Source organism: Marmota flaviventris, chromosome 3 (assembly GCF_047511675.1).
Source record: "Marmota flaviventris isolate mMarFla1 chromosome 3, mMarFla1.hap1, whole genome shotgun sequence".
In the NCBI taxonomy this organism is placed as follows: domain Eukaryota; kingdom Metazoa; phylum Chordata; class Mammalia; order Rodentia; family Sciuridae; genus Marmota; species Marmota flaviventris.
This window is the reverse complement of record NC_092500.1, coordinates 95803367-95829154: the sequence shown is the minus strand read 5'-3', so window position 1 is coordinate 95829154 and position 25788 is coordinate 95803367. Positions and strand designations below refer to the sequence as shown.

Sequence of the window (25788 nt, the reverse complement as noted above, 5' to 3'; positions counted from 1 at the left end):
GAAGGTATATGATGCTCAGGTATGGATACGAGAGAGAAGAATGTGTAAATAATGTAACGGCTAATGTGGTCTAACCTTTGCTCTGATAATACAATTTGCAAGTTAGAGTAAGGCTCAAATACGGCATCTAAGCTACGTGTTAAAACTACTGGTATTCAAGCTCATGTGTAAGCTGTATTCTAGAGTGACACGAGAAAATTATTCTTTCTTGTATCCACATAATGCGTCTTGGACTGACTACATACCACACAGACACCTTTCTGCCATTGCTGAGCATCTTCTATTTTCTCCTTCTTTTCAAGAGAGAGGCCATTTTACATTTCTCCCATTTTAAGCTGCATTTCACCTGCTGTTCTGAGATGTCAAGCCCTGTATTTTATCTCTACCTTATAGCGACAAGAATCTGAAACCGCAAAATGAGCATCCTCTCAGGCTTGTCCTGCACTCTCAGTCCATTTCCCCCTGATTTCCTCCTGGGTAATGGTATCTCTTTTCTTGGTCTGTGCCCCTGTCTTGTATCAGATGGTTCATCTCCATTTTATAACAATCCCGACTGACAAAATTGTGTCTCTCTCCAAGGGGCTATTCCTTTTTATCCCCCAACTAGTGTTTCAAAGTACAGTTACAAGAGACCAAGAAAATGGGCTTTTATACAAAATTATATAGTGATTCCTTAGTTTAGGAACATATTGCTGTACAGCTGAGAAATTGCTGAGTATTTCTTGGGCACCCACTATTGAAAAAAATACAGGTTGGGAAATATCCAGCTGGTGTCCAAAGACCCTGATTCGGCAATGAGAGCTGCCAGCCCCTTAGCTCTGCCAGAGCCATTTGCTTCTCGTGGCTTGAGCTTTATACATTTCCCACAGGCTACCCAGAATGGAAGAGCAGATGGATAGTCATCTGGGGGCAATTCTTCCAGCTAAGTTTAGAATGGTGCTTATACTGGCTTCCTCCCCTGGACTTACCCATACATTTGTAGAGAAACTTAAAGGACCGTGGAATTCAGAAGAGCAGAAGGGATGGGGTGCCAAGAGTGCATAGGTAGAGCAAAGGGAATTAATTCATACTGGTATGATTATGTCACATATGCACCCATTCCAAACTCTTGGTCAGACACTGCTTCTAGACTTCTACAACACAAGATCTATCTGAAAACAAAGATGACCCCTCCTTAGGTTATAGACATAGTGCTGTTTCTGATATTGATTCCATACACTGAAATTCAACCCCTAGGGCAATGGTGTTAGGAGTGGGATCCTTTGGGAGGTGATTAGGTCAAGAAGGTTCAAGCTTCAAGAATGGGAGTAGCACCCTTACAGACAGACTGAGAGCTACCTTGACCTTCCCATCTCATGCGGACAGACAGAAGATGCCACTCATGAACCAGAGAGTAGAAGAGTGAGCCTCATTATACACCAAGTCTGCTGGTACCTTGATCTTCCCAGCTTCCAAGACTGAAAACTAAATTTCTGTTGTATATAAGCTACCTAGTTTATTGCACTTCATTACAGAAGCTGAAAGAACTTAGACACGTGGGAATCTAAAACAACAAAGCTTAATTATTCCAAGACTTGTCAGGGGCCCATAGAGAATCACAAAAACAGGAAAGAAAGTCTAGTGACAGAACAACACACCTAGAATAGCTATCGCTTTAAAGAAATAATTACTTTTTTTCCTTGTTATGCTCCCAGATAAAAGGGAATTTGGGGGACTTCAAATGGGAACTACTATCCTGTGAATTTCTAAAAGCCCAGTGGTTATAGCAAAGTTGAAAAGCTTTCAATACCTTAAGATAGACAAGGCTTGGGTTGATAGAGATCCCGACTGCAAACAAAGTACATCTATAGATGAACCAAACTTATCATGAGGAAGCTCTTGAATGCCAAGTGTACAGTGACACCACACTTGGCTCAAATACATAGCAAGAGTTAGCTATGAGAGAAACCCGTAGGGGTCCATAACAGATAACCTCGTGCTAATGAGATTGAATTTAAAGGAAATCAATCTATGAAATACCAACCTAACCCTCCCTACCCTTCTTGATCATTTTATACCCTCCCCTCCCAAGGTTATAAATGAACTTGTAAAGACAACGTCAGCTATTATGAGAAGAAAGTCAATGCGGGGGAGAGTAAGAGAAGAGAAAATTAACAGGGGGCCATCAAATCCCCACCATATCCTGATTTCACCTTCTAATTCTGTTGTCCTACACAACTTCATTTTGCTTTGGACTCTTCTGCCCCCATCTATGCTCAGTTCAGCCATTTTATCTTGCCAGTCCTTCATTAACTAATGATACCTTCTAAGACCATTTAATCTGGCACCAAAAGGAGTTTACTGAAGCCAAAGAGAAATCAAGAGACAGAGTTATGACTTGGGCAAATACTTCCCGGTATAATGAGTAGACCAGTGTTATTAATTTCATTGACACATCAATCTGGTGGATGGTGGTCAGGAATGGAACAGCTCTTTTTCAAAAAAGCTTTGGGATCACTGTAAGTTGCAAATGGTGACAGATTTTGCAAATTATGGCTGCAGCCACAAATCAAAGTGCAATCTTCATGTGTGCACAGAGTGGAAAGGACTGGTGGCCACACATCCATCTTTGCAGGCACCCAGCATGCACTGTGATCACCCACAAGTGATCAAGGATGAAGGACAGATATATAATTCTGTTTGCAGCTCACTATGCTTCCACACTTAAATTTTTATCTCCTAATGTCATTACAAAATGTTGACATGCAGGGGTTCTTTGTGTAGCCTCCTCTTAGTAGAGATTCCCAGTCGAATTTATTGCATGAATGCACTTCTTCAACTTGCCTTGAAAGCATCCCTAAATAAAAGGCTACCATAAATGAGATGAGCAATTAGCACAGGAAAGGTAGAATTGTACATTAGACTCCATCAGTCTACAACCTTTATGTTGTACTTCCATTACTTTGATGTTCATGGTGTTTATTTGCTAATAAGAAACCAAAAAAAAGTACTTTTTCATCCCATTATCTGCCTCAGAAAATAATTGCCTCAAGAATTAGCAGTACATGGAATTTTTCTTCTGCATCATCCAGATCCCCTACCGATCCACTTCTGAAATAAAGGATTAAGTACTGCAACTACTGATCATGCCCCTGGCAGTAGTCTTTAGCTCAGCCCCGCTTTGGGGATTGTCTCGCCTGAAGAGAGCCATTTACCCAAAGTCATGCTCCCTTCCTGGAGTAAACAGTGTTGAATGACTGGTTGTCAAGGGGTATAAAGACCTGGTCTTTTTGCCCTAACTCCGGATGACTCTGAAAGGTCAGTCTATCTTAAGAATTAAGATTAACAGGGATAGCTGGAGTTTCCATTAAAACTATATCATTCAGTACTTCTTCCTCCACCCAGTCCTGCCCCATCTTCCCATCCCTTCCCTTTCATGGTGTCGGTCTCAAGAACACTCCCTAATTAGCCCTCTGGATATTAACCTTAGTCTCAGAGTCTGCTGTTCAGGGTACCTGACTCTACTCATCTTCCCTTTCCAATATGTAAAAGAGGTGGCTTAAAAGAGAACATTAGATGTATTTTTCAAATACTAAAATAACTTAGACTGTAAAAAGATAAGTCTTTGCCCATTAGCTCCAGAGGAGAGAACTAGAACCAAGGAGTAAAAATATTAAAAGTGACACAGTATATGAAATGTGTATGCAACAATTGTGGATTTTTTTTTTTTTTAAGGTAGGGTCTTCCTATGTTGCCCAATTGAATTGAATTTCTGGGCTTCAATGACTCTCTCACCTCAGCCTCCCAAGTAGCTGAGACTACAGGCATGTATCATTGTGCTTGGTTCACAATGATAGCTTTTTAAAATGGAATGGGCCTCAAAAGGTAGCGAGCTCTTTGTCATTACGAGCATTCAAATGGAAGCAAGATTATTATTTGACCTAAACCCAAATACTCTGGAAAACTCCATGCTCACCTTTAGGACCTGATTCAAATACCAGCTCTTTGATGGATAACATTTTTTCCTAAACCCCCTCCCCACATCCAGTTAGTTCTACCTCCCTGGGCTTTCATGACCTTTTGTACATGCCTATCACAATGCTTAGCACACAGTAACATGTGCTTGCTTCCTCCCACTAAAAGTGTGTGTTTCTCAAGAGCAGGGCTATGCCTTAAACATCTCTGGATCCCCATGTGGTACCTGAAAAAAAAAATACTGTTTGTTGCATTAATATTACCAAGAAGTTTCCCTTATTGGGTGGGAAATTAATGAAATGACACCGATGGTCACATTCAGTTTCAAATTTCTGTGCTAACAGTATGTGCCCACCTCGTGGATATAAGATATGCCTGAAAACACGAGGCGACCCCTGCTATAACTAGCCATGGTGGCAAAAAAAAAAAAAAAAAAATGCTACCAGCACTTATTTACTTGCCTTTGCAGCAAACTCAACTCTTCCAAGCCCCCTTCTCCTTCTCCTATTTGCTCTTAAACTGACTCCAATCAGTCCTTTAGCCCCACCAGTCCACTGAAAGTCCTGTAAAAGGCACTGGTGACCTTGATACCACCAACTCCAATGTCAATGTGCAGTCATTCCTGTCTACTAGAGCATTTGGCCTCCTTTATCCCCTTGCCATAAGAGCCTGCTATATGGCCTCCTTGCCTCTGTCGCAACCCCTCCATCTATGCTCAAAAGGAAGCAGAATGATCCTTTAAAAATTTAAATCATAAGATGTTATTCTTTGCTCAAAACTCTCAATGGCTTCCCAATTTATTCAAAAAGAAACAGCCAATGCCCTTGATTTGGACTCCCTATTCCCCTTGGAAGCCCTGTGCTTGTGCTCCATCTTCTTCCCTATGCTCAGGCACTTGCTCTCACTTGAGCACATTTGCATATTCCTGCCTGGCCCTTTGCTCTAGTCACTGCCAGCCAGAAACATTCCTCTCCAGCTGGCCAGGTATCCACAGGGTTAACACATGCACCTCTTTCAAGTCTGGGAAAATCTCTCATCTTCTTAACAAAGCCCTCTCAGTGCTGACCACTCAATGGAGTACTGAAGCCTGCTGTCCCTTGTCATGAACATGCTTGATCCTCCTCAATGGCTCCATTCTCTCTTTTTTGCCATACTATTTACCAACTTCTAACAGTCTACATGATAACTTATATGATATATTTATTACAAACTTCCTGCCTTTTCCAAACTAGGATGGGAACACCATGAGGCAGGGATATCACTGTTCATTCCTGTAACCCTACACCTAGAATGGGCCTGGCCCAGAGTGCAAGCTTAGAAAATTGTTGGAATTTAATGAATGGGGTTATTGATGCTGCAAGCAGATAATTCTCAAATCTAGCTTGTCTTTGCTGGTTATCCAATTGCAACTCTACTTTTAAATTCTTTCATATTATTAAAATCTGAGTACTTTATTACATCATAGGGATCAAAGTTCTGTAAGAACATTTGAATAGTTTCAGATTAAAATAAGTCTGATCTTGCTTTGCTTTACGTGAATAAACAAAATTCTCCTCTGTTCCTAATTCACTTCTTGAGAAAAATCTGTCTTATGAAAGAAGCCTAGCACTACTAGGCTTTCACTAAAAATTTTCCCTACCACCAGATTTAGAAGGTAAGTGTAGAAACAATGGGGTAAGGGGCCAGGGTTACCCTGGCTGCCCTGAGAGAAGTCCTGGGTATTTCTTCTTTACTTCTTCTACATGTGATGCAGAGTAAAAACAATATAGGGAGGAAAACTCTCTTTCTTCTTCCAAAATAAAGGGAAGGATTTTTCTCTACCCATTCAACCCCAAGAGATCAGTTCCTTCAATGACTAGAAATCCTCATAACACACCACCATTTTCTCAGGTGACTAAGACTGGAGTTAGCACTTAGGATGGATCTGAATAGTGTCAGTTCTGTGAGCAATGGCTTTCAAGATAGGGAGCGTCTCTGATGTTCTCCAGCCTCACCATTGATCCAAAATATCATGATTGAAACACATAACAGAAGCTTACTGATGGAGAATCGTGATCTTTCCTGTCTGTTAAATGCCAGACTCTTCTTTAAATCTTTGAATGCAAAAGAGAACACTGGGTGTTCAAAAGCCCATAAACATAAATTCAAGCAGCTTGCACTAGTTTAAGAGTCACTCTGGATAACTAAACAACCCCCACAGAAGCCGGCATTTTTATTCTTATTTGTTCTTTCCGAAGATAATTTTGCTTTCTCCTTAAATTTTTTTTCCATTCTCCTCCTTGACTGAGTCTCCCTCTGGGATGTGCTTCAATATCCAAATTTAAGCCTGTGAAAAAAAGTAAAGGTATTCACTTTGGGACTGTCTACACAAGGTTCTTCATATTCTAGGTCTCAGAGACAATTTTATAGCAAAAAGAAAATTTATAAGCAACAGGAAGGGCAATAAGAAGAGAAGAATAAAAACGCAGATTCCCTCTCAGTAGAGTGCCCAACTGAATATACAATTATAGGGAGCAAAGGGCTAGAAAATACTAAGAGCACTTCTAGAATTTGTTTGTACTCTTCTTTAAGGTATCAGGGCTGCCAAAATCCTAACGAGGCTGTTTCATTTCATCTTAAATTAAAATTCCTTTCTATGGCCTGCTCCATTATGCAGATCAAAACAACTCTCAGATGGATTGACTTGTATTTTTATTAAGAGGTTCTTTTCTATAAAAGAGCAAGCTGACAAGTTCAGCAACAATCAAGTTCCTTGACTGAATACATGCACTTTTAAATAAAGGCAATGGAATAGGGCAGAGGAACAGGAAATATTTTTTTAACAAATGAAATGGACAGAGAAGAGTAGTATAAATATTAAACTAACAGTATTACTTAGGTAGTAGGGTTATCAATGATTAAACTAAGTTTATTTAGAGAGATCTATAAAATCAAACATGTTCAACACCAATAGATCTAGGCATATATAGAATAAAAAGAAAGCCATTGTAAAACTAAATCTAATAGCTAAGGGAAAACAGGTCATTTCTTATTAAGTAAGTATGAAATACTAAGTCCCAAACTATCCTGTGCCATCAACATCTCTCTATTTAACTCGAGCTGAAGGGAACAGTCTAGAGAAGAATTGTGATTATTATTAAAGAGCTTGTCTAGTAATTGGGAGTCTTAATAAAGATAATACAGGACTGTTTACACCCTGTTTTTCATATTTTTTTTCAAAAAAATGTTGGAATTGCATAGGTCCTATTATCATCCTTCATCCATCATAACAAAGGGAAATATTAAAGATGTTCTCAGTCTCAAAAAAAAAAGAGCAGGGTTAAAACAAGCCAATGATAGAACTTGACGTACCAGCACCATTTTTCAGAGTAAAGATGTTGACATTTGTCTCAAGGAAATTAACATTCCCATCTTCTCATACACATTTGATTGGAACACCACGTTCCCATACCAGGGGGATTAGAGAAGAGGGGAGACTTGAGAGGCAAAGGGTGGAAAAGGCATTTTATATTTGATTAAGTGTTAGTACCTCATTTGTTGCCCAAAATAACAAAAGCACTGGTTCTAGACATAGTGACTATGTTTATCCACATGGGTCTCTTCAAGGGATCCCTGGAAGACAAAGAACTCTTTGTCCTCTTGTCCCTGCTGCATATGGAGAGAAAGAGGAAGCAGGGCTGAGTTTTCAATGTGGATCAGTCACACTGGTTTGGTACAGATTAACAAGCCATTGCCTCCAGCAGCTAAACCCAGAAAGAAGTTTGCTGAGATTTTTTTTTCCCACCAAACATTCAGTATTCAGCCATCAGTTTCCCTAGGTCCTTATATAGGAAAACTAATTGCTAATTCCTCACACACAGAAAAGTACCGCTTCTCACAATCAAAGAGGCTTTGAATTTATTCTCATCTCCCAAACCGATTTGGTCATCTGTCTAAAAAAGAAGCAAGCATTTTGAAGGGATCCGGCCATGAAACTAAAGTTGCATACAGGCAAGTTTAAAACCATGTATCTGCAGTGACTTCTCAGTGCCTATCTGTCTCTGTCTCAGTCAATCATGTGACCTTGACCTTTAGCCATCAGACACTGCCTTCTCATCTTTCAATCAGGACTGCCCTCACCAGCACCTTCTTCTAAAGCTAGCTGGGCTGCTGTAAGCCCAATGCATGGTGAAGAAGGTGTGAGCCTGGCTGGCCGCAGCCATGAACACCTTAGAGGAAGCCTTCTTTCCCATGTGCCTTCCACACGTCCAATCCAAAGACTCAGTTGTTTCCTCGTGTACAAATTTTTACTCTGTTTTCTACCAGATGAGGAACCCTACTTTGTGCATTCACATTTGCTGTCTAAACAAACCCTTCAAGTTGGGCCTTGCTCCCTAGATCTACAAATGCCAGCTGATGTGTGACAGCATCTTCCCTTTCCTGTTTTATACAATGAGATGATTAATATATTATTTGTATCAATGCATTGTATTGCTTTGTCCACTTCTATATCAAACTGCTGACTACCCACATCAGTCTTAATCACACTAAGAGATTTATTTGATCTTAAATAGGGTACTCAAGAGTGTCCTCATCTCACCTTGAGGCAGGCAACCCCCATGGAAAAGCTAGGCCCAGTCTTGCCCAGCTTTCCAATGCTCTTTAGGCTTATTGTTCAGATACTACTTTGTCCTTCAATTGAATGAAAATGGTGTCCAGTATTTGTAGTTGCATCTAAGTTTATTGGAGATTTTTTTCAATTTGCTTTATACTTAAAATTGCTCTCAATTTTCCAGAATTATTCAACTCTAAGTCTTTATGGTTACTGGTTATTAGCACTAAAAGTGGATGTTGAAGAGTTTGGAGTATCTAATCACTTACCCTTCATGGTCTTTCTAACTCTGGTGGAAATAGGCATATGAAGTGTGGAGAGTACACTACCACCTGCTAGAACAAAGGCAGCTCCTAACCTAATATAGGGAGAACCACGCTAAAACTATGTTGAGTCACAGGATCTTGTCCACAGCCCTAGACAACAGCCTATCCATTTCTCTATCTGTACAAATAATTGTACAGATTTAGCATATAAAGAAAGCTATAGACCCAGTTTCCAACACATTGAGGATTATTTTCTTTCCCAGCCTGTCCCCTTGATTACCCAGTTGGAACCTTGCAGCCTCCCTGGAACCCAACTTGTCATTGCCATAAGCAGCTCTGTAGCCCCAACTAAGACTTCTTCCTTTCTTGCGGCCTTTTCCCACAGTTCTGTATCCACAGATTGCAATCTCATTGGAACATCCTAACTGACCCCCACCCCTAGCCCAACCAGTGTGCCCATTCTCCCCTTTAGGAGCTCAAGTAACTGAAATGCTGTCAATATCTCAACTTGATCCTGGAGAGTGGCCAGGTAGGGATGAGAGGCAGCAATCATTCTAGAAAAGACAAAAGTTGGCAAGATCTTTGCTAGAAATAAGAACTCGAAGAGTAAAAGTATGGTCCACTTACTCACTTTTGGAAATGTGTTTGTTTTTAAACCACACTCAGGGGTATCAGAGATTGTACCATTTTACCTGAATTCTTTTCCTCTGACAGAAGTTGCAAGCAGAGAAAGAGGTCTTTGAAAGGAAATACCAATTGCTATTTTAAACAAAGAAACTCAGGCTGCCAATTCTGCCCATCCTCATCAAACTTTGCAGTACAGGCAGCCACGGTTACAATCAGATACCAGCATTCATTAGTTGCTGATCTGGGTCCCTCACAGAGATACCTATAGATGAGTCTGATGTACAGTCTCATTACCTCCAGACCTGGCAGTTAAGCAGCTCACCTGAAGCTATCAGGCACACATCAGCTGGTTATGAATGCAGATCTGTGCTAGCAAAACAAAATGGGGGTATCCTTATGGCTCAGCAATGACATTTTGATGTTAATTTGGTACTGCTGAAAGGCACCAATATGTTCATGTTTTATAAGCACAGCTGAAACTCTGTTAAATAACATTAGCCCAAGATCTCAAAGAACAGACGTCATCCATAGTGGCTTGAGAAGTCACTAGGCCAATTCAGATGAGAACCACCATTAAAACAATTTAGGAGAATGTGAAGTGGAACTAGATTATTTTCCAAGCCTTCATAGAAAATCCTACAGTTTTCTTCAGTTATGTAGACCAGTGAGTCTAGTAATCCAGACTTTCAGAAATGTATCCCTGTGTCCATCCTGATTCCATCATGCTATAGACTAAGCCCTTTACCTCTTATGCTCTCTTGGGTGAAAGGCACGGAAGAGGCCCTCAAAAACATTTTTAGACTTAAATCAAACTGTCATCAAGGTGGATGATGGTCTGTCTTAACTTTTGGGCAAAGATTATTCTTAAACCCACTCTCAGCCTTTTCTTCCTGGGCCTAAATTACCCCTTGCTTTTTCATTTTTTCTACTACTCATGGCTTCTTCTTCTTCTTTTTTTTTTTTTTAAATTCTGGGGATTGAACCCAGGGCCTTGCAAGTGTTCAACCACTGGGCTACACTCTCAGCCCAACAATATTCATCAGGGTGCTTACAGAGTGATAGCGCTTTTCATTCAAAATGCAAATTAATTCTTATATCTATGTGAAGAAAGTCCTATTACTCTCTCCATTTTAATATTAGAGATTTGTTGTTGTTGTTGTTTTTTTTTTTTTTTTTTTTTTTGTGTGTGTGTGTGTGTGTGGTGCTAGGAGTAAAACCCAGAATCCAGGACCTTGCACATGCTAAGCACAAGCCCAATCACTGAGTGACATCGCCTGCATTCCACTTTATTAACAGAGACAGTAAGCTTTAGAGAAGTCAAGTGACTTGCCCAAGGTTACTGCTCACGAGAGACCCTGAGGCAGGCTGGACTCTGGGTGCTCTCGCTCAGCCTCTGTACCACACACATGCTCAAGCTTCCCTTATTGACCTCAAGAACTCCCAGAGGAACCATCTACACATCCTTGCTTCATTTTGAAACAAAGAGTGATCACTGCTGTCTAGTAAAAAGCCAACCCCTGCATATTACAGATTATTTTCGTGAGCTACTCAAGCTTCGCTCTCAGGGATCCATGGTTGGGCACAGGCATTCATGGTTGGGCACACAGGCACTGCAAACCAGTGATGGTCTTGGTACATGCTGTTTCCCTGCAGCATTCTCTACTGGACATGCTAACAGCTAGTTCTTTATAATCTCGTCATTTGCTAATCAATCACATATATATGCCTATTGGTGCTATGGGAGATAGAAATGAAGTATAAGTTGTTATCCTTACCCTCAGTTGAGCTAATGGGAAGATAAGATCAAAATATACAAAATAATTGATGATGTTCCTAATTTAAATGATAATGAGTTTCAAAATGTATGTCATAGGAAGGATGAGAAAAGAGGACAGAATGTCTGGATGGCTGTGTTTTTAAAGCTTCTTTTTATTTACCCCTGTATGCCAGTTCTCCCATTGGTTCTGTGTAGTAAGCAAGTTAATGCCAGACTGGTTAGAAACATGAGTGACACTGCGCCTTGAACTCAGCCTTAGATTTGTCCTCAGGAGGACAATGAGCATGTGATATCTACTGTCTCAGGCAGGGGCTGACGGACATACCATACAGAATCCTATCCAAATCATAACTACAGTCTAAACGAATTATATATAAATCTTTTCCCTTGATATACCCAGCCTTTCATTTTCATCTCAGAAGATTAGATCAGTATGACAGGACTTGTCCTTTATGAAGTCAGGCTTCCCAGTTTAAAAACCTTTTTTTCTTCAATGATTGTAAATTGGTTTTGCTAAGATTTCTTTCCAGTATTCCTTCAGAAAAATGAGGGGAATAATAATTTTGATTCTTTTCTCCTCCCTCAACGAATGTGATTTCTTTACACTGACCCTTTTCCAATAGTTTTCAATTAGACACACTGGTCAGCCAATCAATCAATTATTTAAGTGCTCCTTGCATAAAGATGACCTGGGTTGCAAAATTATATTCAAGAAACACAAAAGTAGCCTAGTGCCAAATTTTCCTTCTTCGGTTCAATTTATTAGTTATTGTGTTCCAGCCTTAAAAATATATAAATGACTACTTCAATGCTATTAATTCTCAAAACTGCTTCCATGTCTCTGAAATAAATATAATGATTTTTTAAAAAAACTATTTTTAAAAATAAAATAAAAATGTTGATGGACTTTATTTTGTTTATCTATATGTGGTGGTGAGAATCAAACCCAGTGCCTTGCACATGCTAGGCAAGTGCTCTTCCACTGAACTAAAACCCCAGTCCTGATTTTTTTCTTATTTTCTTGCTAGTTGTATATTTTAAGAGCTACTTTCCTTCTTATCCTCATGAAATTAAATATATAGAGAGTAGCAATGGCATCCCAGTGTATTAAACATGGTAACATAGTTTCTCAACTTTTACCCAGGGGAGGGAAAAAATGAAAGACTCAATCTAAACCATTTCCAGATGCAAATGGGGTGGGGCACAATGTCCTTGTCTGTATGCTAATGCTTCAGCAGAATTACCAAAAATCATTAGTTTGATTTGCTACATAGGCTTCACACAAAAGAGGAAGGATATTTTGGCACAGAAGAAACATTTCCTTTTATTCATATTTCTGAATTTCACAATGGTGCAAAGATGATCAAAATTATCTAGACAAAAGTTCCCAAAAGGTGGGTGCTTACCCAGGATGCGTCAGGCCTGGGTTAGATCCCCAATTCTGCAAACAAAATTCCCAAAGGCTTTCCACTAAGGAATTCCATCATATCCATAACCTAGTTGGAGTAAGTTCCTAATTGAAGTTTTTGATCGCAAAGGGTAAGTTCATCTCTCCTTAGTACTCTCGACTTCTTAATTCTTTCCTTCTGTAAGGTAGAATAATTCCCAGATTCCTCTCTCTGTTCCTTCATATGAAGGCAAAGATTGTTTTGCTTTGAACACAATAAAACTCTTCAGACATTTGTGTTAGTTTTCTGTTGATATAACCAAAATACCGGGCAAGAACAACTTAGAGAAGGAAAAGTTTATTTTGGGCTCATAGTTTCAGAGGTTTAATCCATGGTCAGTCAATTCCATTGCTCTGGACATGAGGTAAGGCAGACCATCAGGGTGGGTGGAAGGACATGGCAGAAGAAAGCTGCTTAGCTCAGGAGAATGGAGAAGCAGAGAGAGAGCAAGCCAAGGACAAGATATAATTCCCTAGGACACTCACCCAGAGATCTACTTCCTCCAGCCACATCCCTGCCTATAGTTACTACCTAGTAGTCCATTCAAATTTTAATTCTTCAAATGAATTAATCCACTGATGAGGTTACAGTTCTCACAATCCAATCATTTCACCCTCTAACCTTCCTACATTGGGGATCATGCTTTCAAAACATGAGCTTTTCAGAGAACATTTCTAGATCCACACCATAACATACCTAATTGGCCTGTTTTAGTAAATACTTACTGTAAGAAGATTTCCATGTGGCTCAGTGAATGGTTTCTAGAATCAGAGTTAGATAAACCTCCTTCTTTGGTATGTTAAGTAATTGTACCCATCATGCTCCTTGCTCACAGTCTCTGTTATTCTTTGCACAGCACAAGCTCTCTTAATCAGAGGTGGGTGCCTGGCTAAAGCAGCCCATCTTTAAGCTACCCAGTATGTCTGTGGTTAGGCATGGCTAGAGAAGGAGCCCAGACCCTGTGTCTTTTTCAGGATCAGAACCAATACCCATAAAAGAATAGCAAGTCTTTCGCCTATGACATGAAATAAAGTAGGGACCATGACAAGCCAAGGTCATGAGCTCTGTGCAATAACAGGAAGCAGAAGCTATGGGATGGCAGGGGGAAGCTGAATCAAAAAGGGAAATAGACCAGACATATGGGAGAAGCAGAGGTACTTTAAAATGCAGGCCATATGTCTTGAGACCCTGCAGGCAGCCAGCCCTGGAGTGGTCTTAGTCCTCACAGCTTTCCAACTCTCGCCACATATGTCCTCATAATAAGTTGCCTGACATTTTGTTTTCGTTTTGTTTGTTGTTGTTGTTTTGCATTAACTCAGTATTCACTCTTGCTAATTAAAAGAGGCCCATTCAAAATTTAAAAAGCTGTTATTAGTTAATATTTCCTTGCTTTATAATATCATCCTTGGAATTTATTCTACAGCTTTCCATTTTCATGAGGCAAATATCTGCCTAGACGACTTTCACCTTGCTCAGAATTCAACAGAGTAGAGCTGTGGTAAGAGTCAGGCTTAGCTTCTGGGCCTGAGACTGCTGGAGCAGAAAGGGTGGCTAGATACAGTCCCCTCAGGAACACAAGGTCACTCACAGGAGAACCTCCAACCTCCACCCAAGGCTCTTTTCTTATTCCACTTTCTGTTTTCATCCACTGGCTGGTTGTAATATTCATCCAAGTGTGGCTTTTTCGTCACATGGGTCTAAAGACGGATGGCGAGCTCACTGCATTCATACCCAGAGCCTTGTGCACACACTCCCAAGTTCTCAGGCACATCCCTGAAGGTGCAAAAGTACACAAGGGAAGCACTCTTCCATCTGCTCTTTTATGTATCCAGCCATCGGTGTTCAGTTTATGACATATGGCTCACATAGAACTGGGCACAGCGAGGAGGTACAATTTTCTTGGAAATAAACTCAAATCATATATTTGAAGATTTACAGTTTACTTGGAGATAAAGACTGTTTGTTGCAACAAGCTAAGTAACTGATAAAGAGCTCAGTCTGCAACAAAACCACAACCCTTTCACAGGCATTACAAGGGTTAATCAGAAGTTGCTTGCAAACAAAACAAGCTCCCAGAATAAATAAATAAGGCATGTGATGGTATCAGATACTTCAGATTGAACAAGTATAATGAAAGATGAGGTGCAGAGTCACATGACATGGCATGACGAGATGGCTGCTTCCCTGTTGTCTGAAGCCACCAGGCCCCCACACAAACCTCTCTCAGGCCCTGAGGAAGTTATTCATGCAACATCAGGCAAATGTTAAGCAATTCAGAAAGTGAGCTATTTATTTCATCTGAACTTCTATGTTATTTGAATTTTTGCTAATCTGAATAGGATTCTTGGTTTCTAAAATTTTAACAACATCCCATTCTCCAGAACTGCAAGAGATTTCTCCCATTTTGCCCTGTTTTTACACTTACATCATCAATAAGCCCTCATTTGAATCCAATCCACCCCTGTCTTTAGCTTTTCTTTGTTGCACATAAAGCTGGTCTTCATTTTATTCAAATCATGTCATTCCCCACATCCTTACTAAGAGGATGGGAGATCTGGCTGTGAACATCAAAGTTAGAGCTCTGTCTCTTCTGAGTCATTAGGCAATTCATACAGACCTATCTGTCCATGATCACTTCAAGAGAATTTAATGTTCGCTGATGTTCATCAAATTTGATTCACTCTGAGAGTATCAGAAAATAACCAGATAAAATATTAAACGTATCCTCTGTAATGACAGAACAGTTGTCAAAGAAGCTAGATTCTGAAATATTTAATAGATTTCACTGAAATTTGTTTTGAGGCGGTTATAGAGTTATTTGTTAGCATTGAGATTTAAAAGTCAAATGCTAATTTATCCCTTGGGATTAGCATCTCATCACAAGCCACAGACTCCTCCCATTTTAACCACACACAGAAGTGGACATATAGAATATTCTACTGAGAATAATGACCTAGGAAGTATAACCCAGTGGTAGAGCGTTTGCATAGCATGTGTGAACCCTGCTTCAAATCCCTGCATGATGGGAGGGAAAAAAAAATCTGCTGGGTTCTGACAAGAACAAAAGGGACTGACCTCAGCGATTCCCACAAACTTTCACTTCCTGTATTTCATTCCCAGGGGTCTCAACTTTCTCAATGATTTTGATAGCTGATCTCCTGTGGCCACCCCTTCACAGTGGCCCTTAAGTAAAAAACTGACATTTATACTTTCCTTTTTATAGGCTTACATTTTTTAAAAAAGATTTATTAAGAAGCCATGGTAATAAAGCACTAAGTACAAAAAATTGGAAGCATATTTATGCTATGAGGGGAAAAAAAACAAAACTAGAATTAGAATCGGAAATTTGAATTTAAATCCAACTACTTCTGAGCTTTGTGATCTTAGATAAGTTATTTAACGTATCCAAGCCTCATTTTCTTCTAGAAAATAAAAGTGCTAATTCTGAATTTAGAGTTATAAAGAGGATTAAATGAGACTAAGATGCTTAGTACAATTTCTCACACAAAGTAAGTTGACTTAATGGTAAACTAAGTATGAATCTATTAACCTCAGATTGTGGCCAAAAATATAGGGAAAAAAAAAAATTTTATTTCATACAGGTTTACCAACTGGTTCAGTTGCTAAATTAATCATCATTCTTATTGTGATCAACATCTAAGAATCAGTCACATTTGATAAGACATAGCTTTCGAGTTTGATTGCACTTGCAATAGAACTCGCAGCAGCATGGGCTCCTGAGCTTTCTCATCTGAAAGTATAAGAACACTCCACCTTCTCATATTCTGCATGGGTCCCATTGACTCTTCCCATGATGCACTCATCTCAACAATTATGAGATTTTTGGACCAAGAGACGTAAAGATAAAACTGGTTCTATTATTTCATAATGGCCACCTTTTTCAGCTATTTTTTCCAGCTCCCACGTGGTCTCAGATGGAACATCTTTTATCGGGGAGGTTTGGTAGGTGCCATTTTGAAGTCTCTTTACCATCAGGCTACTTTATTTTACAAAACACAATTCCTCTTCCCTATCTTAAGGAAAACTATCCCTGTCTTCCCATGTGAAAAATATCAAGAGATTTTCTACATCCTCCTGCAGTTTGAGTTCTTCCTCCAGCTTGAAGAGTACCATCAGCGTTGGCCTACTCCCAGACCAGTTTGCGCTGAAGATGAAGAAAGTCGAAAACAAACAACTTCTCACTCTCACATACCCTGCTAAGCCATTAGCTCCACCCACTTCTCTTGATTCTCTTTGATGACTCATCAAGCAAGGTATATGCATTGAAATATCCATCTAATCAAAATTCTAGTTCAAAATTCTGTAAGCACAAACATAAAGTAATGCAAAATAATACCTACTAACAAAACTACAGCATCAAAATCATACCTGCAAAGAGTAAACACCTGAAATAAAAGTAAAAAGAGATAAGGCAGAAGTAAAAGGTGAGATTTTTAAACCTAAATCCCGGATGACACACTTCTGTCACAGGCAGGATAGCATCCTGGTTATGGATTTTTTTTTTTGTTTACAAACCAACTAATCTCCAATTAGCTTCACAGATACACAAAATTATCACTTTTCCAATGCTATTCCTCCCCAACAAAGCCATTCCCTACTCTATGACAAATGTATTTTCACTAGGAAAGTCTCAACCTCCATTCTTACACTCTTCAAGCTGAAATAATATTCTAAGGTTCAGTCTCTGGGAAGGCCCATTAATACCACTGATTGTGGTCATGGGTGAATTTCACAGTCAAACACTAGCATAGTAGTGTTTATAGTCTTAGTTGGATGGGGATGTTGGGTTGAAGAGAATAGTAGAGCCACAGAGGTGGCCAATCTTTCCATGTTCCTATCCAGTAACTCATGGATGCATAAGTAGCAAGTCCTTTCAGTCTAGCCCATGTAGAAACTGTGAGAGTCTATGACAACATTTTCTCTATTTAAAAACCTATGTTTTCCTTAATTTTTCTCAAATTCAATTTTTACATTGTCTAAAATAGCTAAGTGTCCTTAGTTATGAATTCGGTATGCATATACTTGCAAATATTGTGTGTGCAGGTATGAAAATGTCAGAAGGGAGTCATCACAGAAAGAACTATACATACAGAGAGCATAGCCTGTCTGTTATATATACACAAGGTGGGTTGTAGTGAATTGGGACTTTACATTGTTTAGTAAAAGACATTGTTGACTGCTTCTTCATTAAGATGAACACAGAGTATCACTTTAAACAGAAGTTTACATCTTCCCAGAAATGTTGGAAATAAATGCAAAAGACATTTGGCAGAAGACAAATTCATTCCCCAAATCCCTTCAAAATTACTAGAAACTCTTCTATAGAATGATGTAGTTCAGACTGAAACCAGTAATAGCAAAAGAAAATGGGAGAACTTTGTGAGACACTGGGGAATCTCAGAGTGAATTCAGTTGAACATGAGGGAACAGAGATAGAGAGCAGTGTCAGCATAGCATAAGGCTGAATCTGGAGATTCTTCCTGACATAGACACTCTAAAACAATGGTCTTCCTTAGGAATAGTAGAAAAGCAAAAGAATTAATTTGAAACATTGTAAGTCCAAAATATACCAGAAAAATAAATCAAATAGGGTATCTTAGTCCAATTTTTGTTGTTGTTCTTGTTATTGTTGTTGTTATAGTGGAATACCTGAGACTGCGTATTACAAAGAAAAGAGGTTTATATAGTTTTGGAAGCCGAAAGTCCAAACAGCATGGTGCCTGCTCTGGTGAGGACTTCTTGGTGAATGGCATCACGATGGCGAGTGCGTGTGTGTATGAGAGGGAGGTCATGTGAGCCAAGACGGAAACCCAGAGCACGGGGAGGAACCAGAGTTACTCTTATAATAACCCTGTCATGAGAATTAACTTAGGGTTCCAAAAGAACTACATTTCTTCCTTCTGACCTAACCAACTCCCCTAGGCCCCACCTCTTGAAGTTCCCACCACCTCTCAACATTGCCACACTGGAAACCAAGCTTCCATCACATGACCCTTGTGGGATAAACCATAACCAAATCATAGCCCAGGATCCACTAGTTCAATTCTCTCTCCATATGAGGTATAATATTAGGCTAACCCATACCCTGGGTAAACTCCTGGTATTCTTGAGCAATGTGGCATAGTTACCAGAAGGACTTTTAGTTGGTGAAACTGCTTTTCCTGATAATATGGGCAGAAGAAAGTTTTATTACTAAACTGAAAAATAGAAGATGTGACTCTTCTTTGTACTCAAGCTGATGACTGAGAAAAATGGGTAAAAAAAAAAATCAGTTACACAGAAGATAAAGATGAAACCACTTTGGGTCCAATTTAGATAATTTTGCTTGTTGGTTTTATTTTAAAAAAACATGAAAAAATAGAAGTGCATTGTAAAGAAATGTGAACATCTAGATGGTTAATATGGTTCATTTTCCCAATACTCAGAAACCAATGTGGCTCACACCCAACTTTATCAGAGAAAGCTCATCCCTGTGATGGAAGCTGGGCGTAATATAAGCTGGGAGTAGTGAACTTGTTAAGTCCAAAATAGGCATTTAATCTGATCTCATAGGCTTTAATTGGGGTACAGGGATTTAGCAGAAGGAATTAACACCACCAGGTTACTAATCTTGCAAAGTCAAATGTTAACAGCAATTATTATTATTTTTAAAAACAGTGCCATAATATATGCTTTGGTAAGGCCATTTTTCAAATGCTATAGTTGGGGGACGTGTTTTATAAACCGTCACATCCTATACAAAAACAGAGGTGGGGGAGGGGCCTGTTCTAGGCCCAAAGGAGAATACAAGATACAATAGGAAAGTATCTTTGATCAAATCGAGTTTATAGTTCTGACTGGAGTACACAAGTGACAGTAATCCAAAGCATGACATAACTATCACAAATAGAGGTTATAAGATTAGAAAAGAAAGGGATCACACATGATAGGAATCAGGAAAACTTTCACAGATGAATAATGATGGTGATGGTGGTGGTAATTACCAGTGATATGGATTGGGTATGAGGTGTTCCCCAAAAGGTCATGTGTGAGACTATGCAAAAATATTCAGAGGTAAAATAATTAGGTTATGAGAGTTGTAACCCAATCAGTGGGTTAATCCACTTATTAACTGAGTGCCCCAGTAGGGTGTGGCTGGAAGAGGCGGGTCACTGAAGGTGTGCCCTTGGGGTTTATTTTTTGTTCCTGAGGGAGTGAAGCACTCTCTCTCTTCCTGGCTGTCACATCCTGAGCTGCTTTCCTCTTCCATGCTCTCTGCCATGATGTTCTGCCTCACCTTGGGACCAGAGCTATGGAGTCAGTCAACCATGGACTGAACCTCTGAAACTGTGAGCGAAAATAACCTTTTTCTTCTCTACATTGTTCTTATCAGGTATATTGGTCACAGCAACACCAAAGCTGACTAAAACACCAGGAACTAACAGGGTGAGAAACCAATTCTAATGGGGAGAGCAATTTAAACCAAAATGAGGGATTGGTTCTGGGTTGATGAAGTTTCAGTTAGATTATTCCCTTGGAAATATTTATCAAGTGCCTAGTAAACACCAGACACTTGGCTGGCAGCTGAAGATGAAGTCAAGAGCTTCACAGCTAAGCTTTCTGGAGGGGCAGAAGTTAAGTAGGAAAGTTAATTATAGGTAACTGCTATACTCCATTACAGCCAGAGGGTTAAGAGCAGAAACTTACCTTAGACAAGTTCATCAACTTTTCTTGCTATGGTTTTCCTTTCTGTAAAACAGGTTAGTAATGTGTCTACCACACAGGTAAATTAGATGGTGAAATACTCAGCATAGTGCCAGTACCTAGTAAGTGCTAAGTAAATAGTCTGAGGCATAGACTTGTTTCTACTTCTCTGTCTATATCAGATTTCACAAAGGTAGTTTCTTGGAAGTAGAATTAGGGAAGAATTAGCCAAGGATCTTAAATTTTCAAGTCATTAATATATTTTATACATTGTTTTCCAAAACTATCATATTGTTGCACACTCTCATAAGCAGTATGTAAAAGTGCTGATCCCACAGTTAATATGTTCTTTAAATTTTTTGCTAAATTGGTAGATAAAAAGTGATATGTCATTGTTATTTTAATTTCCATATATTCAATTAGAATGAGACTCACCATTTTTCATGTTATTAAGTCACATATATTCACATAATGATATTCCTATTTTACAAATGGGGAAACTGGGAATTCTTCCTACAAAGTTGGGCATTGAAAAGTCAGGAAATGTGAAGTCCTAGAAAATTACTGAGCAGGAAAATCAACTAATATAATCTTATATTTCAGCATACATGTGCTATTTCATTTCTTACCGAATTCTAGGGAAAGAACAGAAATAAATTAGATTAGTACAAATGAAAGTTGGTGGGTTTTTTTCGAGAAGGAATCAATATGGATTAGATCAAGAAAATAAACGAAAGAATTGAAGACAGAATGATGAATGTAGAAAACAAAATAAAGAAAAAAAGAAAAGACATTGAGAGTTTTAAAAATGTTTATCGAAGCCAGGCAAAGAAGGGAGGACACGAGACATGAGTCATCAAATTCTCTTAATATTAGCCTATTCAGTTAATTTTAAATAAATATGCTTCTGGACTTAAATATGGCTTTAGTTATACTGCTAAGCTACCGAATATGCAATGGTGTGGGCTGCAGAGGGGTAATGATAGAGCAGGGAAAGCAAGGGCACACTAATGGGAGTCCCAGAGGAGCACGGCACTCGAAGCCAAGTTAATCCTGAACCCTATTCCATTAACCTAAAGGCCATGCCTCTGTCCTGACCTGGAGGCAGAAAAGAAGAATCTGAGTAAGAATAGCGTCTGAATATGGATGCTTCAGCCTAAGTCACCTTCGTAATGCCCCCTTTGGATTCTGAGAACAGAAGGGCAACCCAGAGAAATGCAGTTAACAAGGGGGCCAAGAACAGAAGTGCTCTGGAGCCAGGAGCTCCTTCCTCTCACCAACTTCTTGAGAACTCTGCCTTTCCTCAAGAGGACTGATCACCTGGCCAAACTCTCGCCTACATCCTGACCAGCCTCCTTTTCCTCATCAGTTTCTGTCCACCTCACCTGTGCCAGGTAACTGCAATGACATAAAGATGGGCAAAGGAAAGGAGGCAGGGGGAAGAATTAAAAGAAGGCACTGCCCACACCACACTGAAGGCCTCCACAATGCTCCTCTGCAGAACGAGGAGCTGCAAGGAGGCAGACCTACAACAGTGTCTGCAAGAGTCATGATGGCTGGGATGAAAAGCCCCTGAGCAAGAAAAGGGCCACATCATTTGGTACCTTTTCATTACTGGCACCCGGAAAACACTTGGATTCTCTCCTCCAAAGTCTTAGGCTTTGTGAAACTTTCTCCTTTGTTCCCATCCCCTAAAGAACACTGATATTCAGAACACGTATCACAGTTTAGATGCGACATATTGCTCATATCCCACAGGTCAGGTGGTGCCCCCTGTTCTTGGGCAGTCTTACTGATTTGGATCCAAACATCAGTTCTCAGGCTGGCACAGTTAAAACTCTTCCCCGAATTATTTGCAGCTCCTGTGGTTTATTTTTTCTTAATCTCTTCCTGAATCTCTCTGCGTTCCCGTGTCTGCCCTGGTTGTCTGCAACTATTCAACTCAACTCAATTAAAATCTGAAGTCAAGCCTCAACTGGTTTCTTCATAAACGGGGAAAATCCACCTGCTTTGTCCATTCTGTAACTTGGTAATTATATAGACTTGGGTAAGAAGGGAAGGGCCACAGTGTCGACAGAGTGACTTTCACCAGTGATGTGGCTGTTCAATACTCCTGTTCTCTCCTTCTCCTATCGTCCACCTATTTTTGGATATTAGATATATGTTTGTATTTGGATCTTATTTATGAAATTCTTCTTTATATCAACCAGACAGCTTCTCCTACTTGGAAGACTCTCTGACTCCCAGTTTCTACCCAAGGTAGATTTTCTAAGTTGTTTCATCTAAAGAATATGTTAGTCTCCCTGAAAGGTATTCTGGAGAATACACTTGTCTTCAGTCATATAATATGGTGGTACAAATTATATAAAATTAGAGAAGTTACAGTCTATCACTTCCCTTAAGCATGGGTACATTTCAAAATATTTAAGAACAGTCAGGGCACTTTCAATAGGCCAACCAGAACTAAAGTCAACCTTAGGGATGGAGCAAGGTCTTGGGGTCCCTACCCTGTCAGCCCTCAGTCCTGTAGGTGCTGACTTGTGGGGAAGTCTGGAGAAAGAATCAGGGGAAAAACAGGGTTCAGAGCCAATTATCAATTGGTATAGAAAGCAGAGTCTAGCTCAGTGCCCTTGGGGAAGTGTTTCCAGGACCCTGAGCAGATACCAAAATGAGGATGTACTAAAATGGTATAGTCTTTGCATTTGGCCTACACATAGCCTCCAGTAGACTTTACATCATCTCGAGATTACTTACAATACCTAATGCAATGCAAATGTTATCTAAATAGCTATACTGTATGCATATGGAGTAATAAGGGCAAAAATGTATGCACATTTAGTACAGATACAATTTAAAAAAATTTTTTTTGATCCACAGTTAGTTGAATCTATGGATGTGGACCTGGAGAATACAGAGGGCTGACCATAGTTCCAAATTTTAACATCAGCAGAAACACAAAGGTACTAACTAGCTGAACTTGAATCTGGTTGCTCATCAGGTGATCTCACTTGATCCTATTTTATTTGGCTGAGAATATTACTTCATCTACTCCCAATCCTTCCTGTTGTAAAATCACATGAAACCTAATATTTGAAGTAATCTTATCTTTAACTTGATTGTTCACTTTTGATTTTATATTTTGGTTCCAAATCAGTGTTTTTTGGTCTTTAGGAAATCAATTCATTTTTTTAACCAAATATTTTTCTTTAAATTTTAGGGAGAGATTAACTCTATTTGAAGTTACTCAAAATTGACTCTGGCCTTGCAGGTTCCAGATATAATATATCCTATAAGCAATCTTCTTTCCTAACAGGACCCAACTCAACTCACCATGCTGCCCTGCCTTGGAACATTCCTCATTCCTTTTTAAAATATTTATGAATGTTACCAAATCTCAACATTTTTATTTGTTTAGTTTTGTTCTGCTTTTGTTCTTTTTACTAAACAGCAGCACTAAAGAACTGAACACTAGAAAAGAAATATGTGATCCACTTATATAATTTTAAATTCTCTGGTACACACATGAAAATAAGTAAGAAGAATACATGAACTTAAATTTATTTTATTTTTTTTTTTTGAATTTTTTTTTTTTTTATTGGTTGTTCAAAACATTACACAGCTCATGACATATCATCTTCCATACATTTGATTCAAGTGGGTTATGAACTCCCATTTTTTACCCCAAATACAAGTTGCAGAATCACATCGGTTACACATCCACATTTTTACATAATACCATATTAGTGACTGTTGTATTCTGCTACCTTTCCTATCCCCTACTATCCCCCCTCCCCTTCCCTCTCATCTTCCCTCTCTACCCCATCTGCTGTTGTTTAATTCTCTCCCTTGTTTTTTTTTTTCCCCTTTCCCCTCACAAACTCTTATATGTAATTTTGTGTAACAATGAGGGTCTCCTTCCATTTCCATAGTTTCCCTTCTCTCTCCCTTTCTCTCCCCCCACTTGTCTCTGTTTAATGTTAATCTTTTCCTCATGCTCTTCTTCCCTGTTCTGATCTTAGTTGCTCTCTTTATATCAAGGAAGACATTTGGCATTTGTTTTTTAAGGATTGGCTAGCTTCACTTAGCATAATCTGCTCTAATGCCATCCATTTCCCTGCAAAATCCATGATTTTGTCATTTTTTAGTGCTGCGTAATACTCCATTGTGTATAAATGCCACAGTTTTTTAATCCATTCATCTATTGAAGGGCATCTGGGTTGATTCCAAAGTCTAGCTATTGTGAATTGTGCTGCCATGATCATTGATGTGGCAGTATCCCTATAGTATGCTCTTTTAAGGTCCTCAGGGAATAGACCGAGAAGGGCGATAGCTGGGTCAAATGGTGGTTCCATTCCCAGCTTTCCTAGGAATCTCCATACTGCTTTCCATATTGGCCGCACCAGTTTGCAGTTCCACCAGCAATGTACAAGTGTACCCTTTTCCCCACATCCTCGCCAGCACTTATTGTTGCTTGACTTCATAATGGCTGCCAATCTTACTGGAGTGAGATGGTATCTTAGGGTGGTTTTGATTTGCATTTCTCTGACTGCTAGAGATGGTGAGCATTTTTTCATGTACTTATTGATAGATTGTATGTCCTCCTCTGAGAAGTGTCTGTTCAGGTCCTTCGCCCATTTGTTGATAGGGTTGTTTGTTATCTTGTTGATTAATTTTTTGAGTTCTTTGTATATTCTGGATATTAGGGCTCTATCTGAAGTGTGAGGAGTAAAGATTTGTTCCCAGGATGTAGGTTCCCTATTTACCTCTCTTATTGTTTCTCTTGCTGAGAAAAAACTTTTTAGTTTGAGTAAGTCCCATTTGTTGATTCTAGTTATTAACTTTTGTGCTATGGGCGTCCTATTAAGGAATTTGGAGCCCGACCCCACAATGTGTAGATTGAAGCCAACTTTTTCTTCTATCAGGTGCAGAGTCTCTGATTTGATATCTAGGTCCTTGATCCATTTTGAATTTACTTTTGTGCATGGCGAGAGAAAGGGGTTCAGCTTCATTTTGTTGCATATGGATTTCCAGTTTTCCCAGCACCATTTGTTGAAGATGCTATCCTTTCTCCATTGCATGCTTTTAGCGCCTTTATCAAATATAAGAAAGTTGTAATTTTGTGGATTGGTCTCTGTGTCCTCTATTCTGTACCATTGATCCACCTTCCTGTTTTGGTACCAGTACCATGCTGTTTTTGTTACTATTGCTCTGTAGTACAGTTTGAAATCTGGTATCGCTATACCTCCCGATTCACACTTCCTGCTTAGAATTGCTTTTGCTATTCTGGGTCTTTTGTTTTTCCATATGAATTTCATGATAGCTTTATCTATTTCTACCAGAAATGCCGTTGGGATTTTGATTGGCATTGCATTGAACCTGTAGAGAACTTTGGGTAATATCGCCATTTTGATGATGTTGGTT

At 39.3% G+C, this 25788-nt stretch overlaps 1 protein-coding gene across 1 annotated transcript in view; it reads right to left on the bottom strand.

Annotated features, from left to right (window-relative positions):
- Grin2b (glutamate ionotropic receptor NMDA type subunit 2B) overlaps positions 1-25788 on the bottom strand; it is a 298103-nt gene that overhangs the window by 185969 nt on the left and 86346 nt on the right. The gene's annotated exons all lie outside the window — the stretch shown is intronic.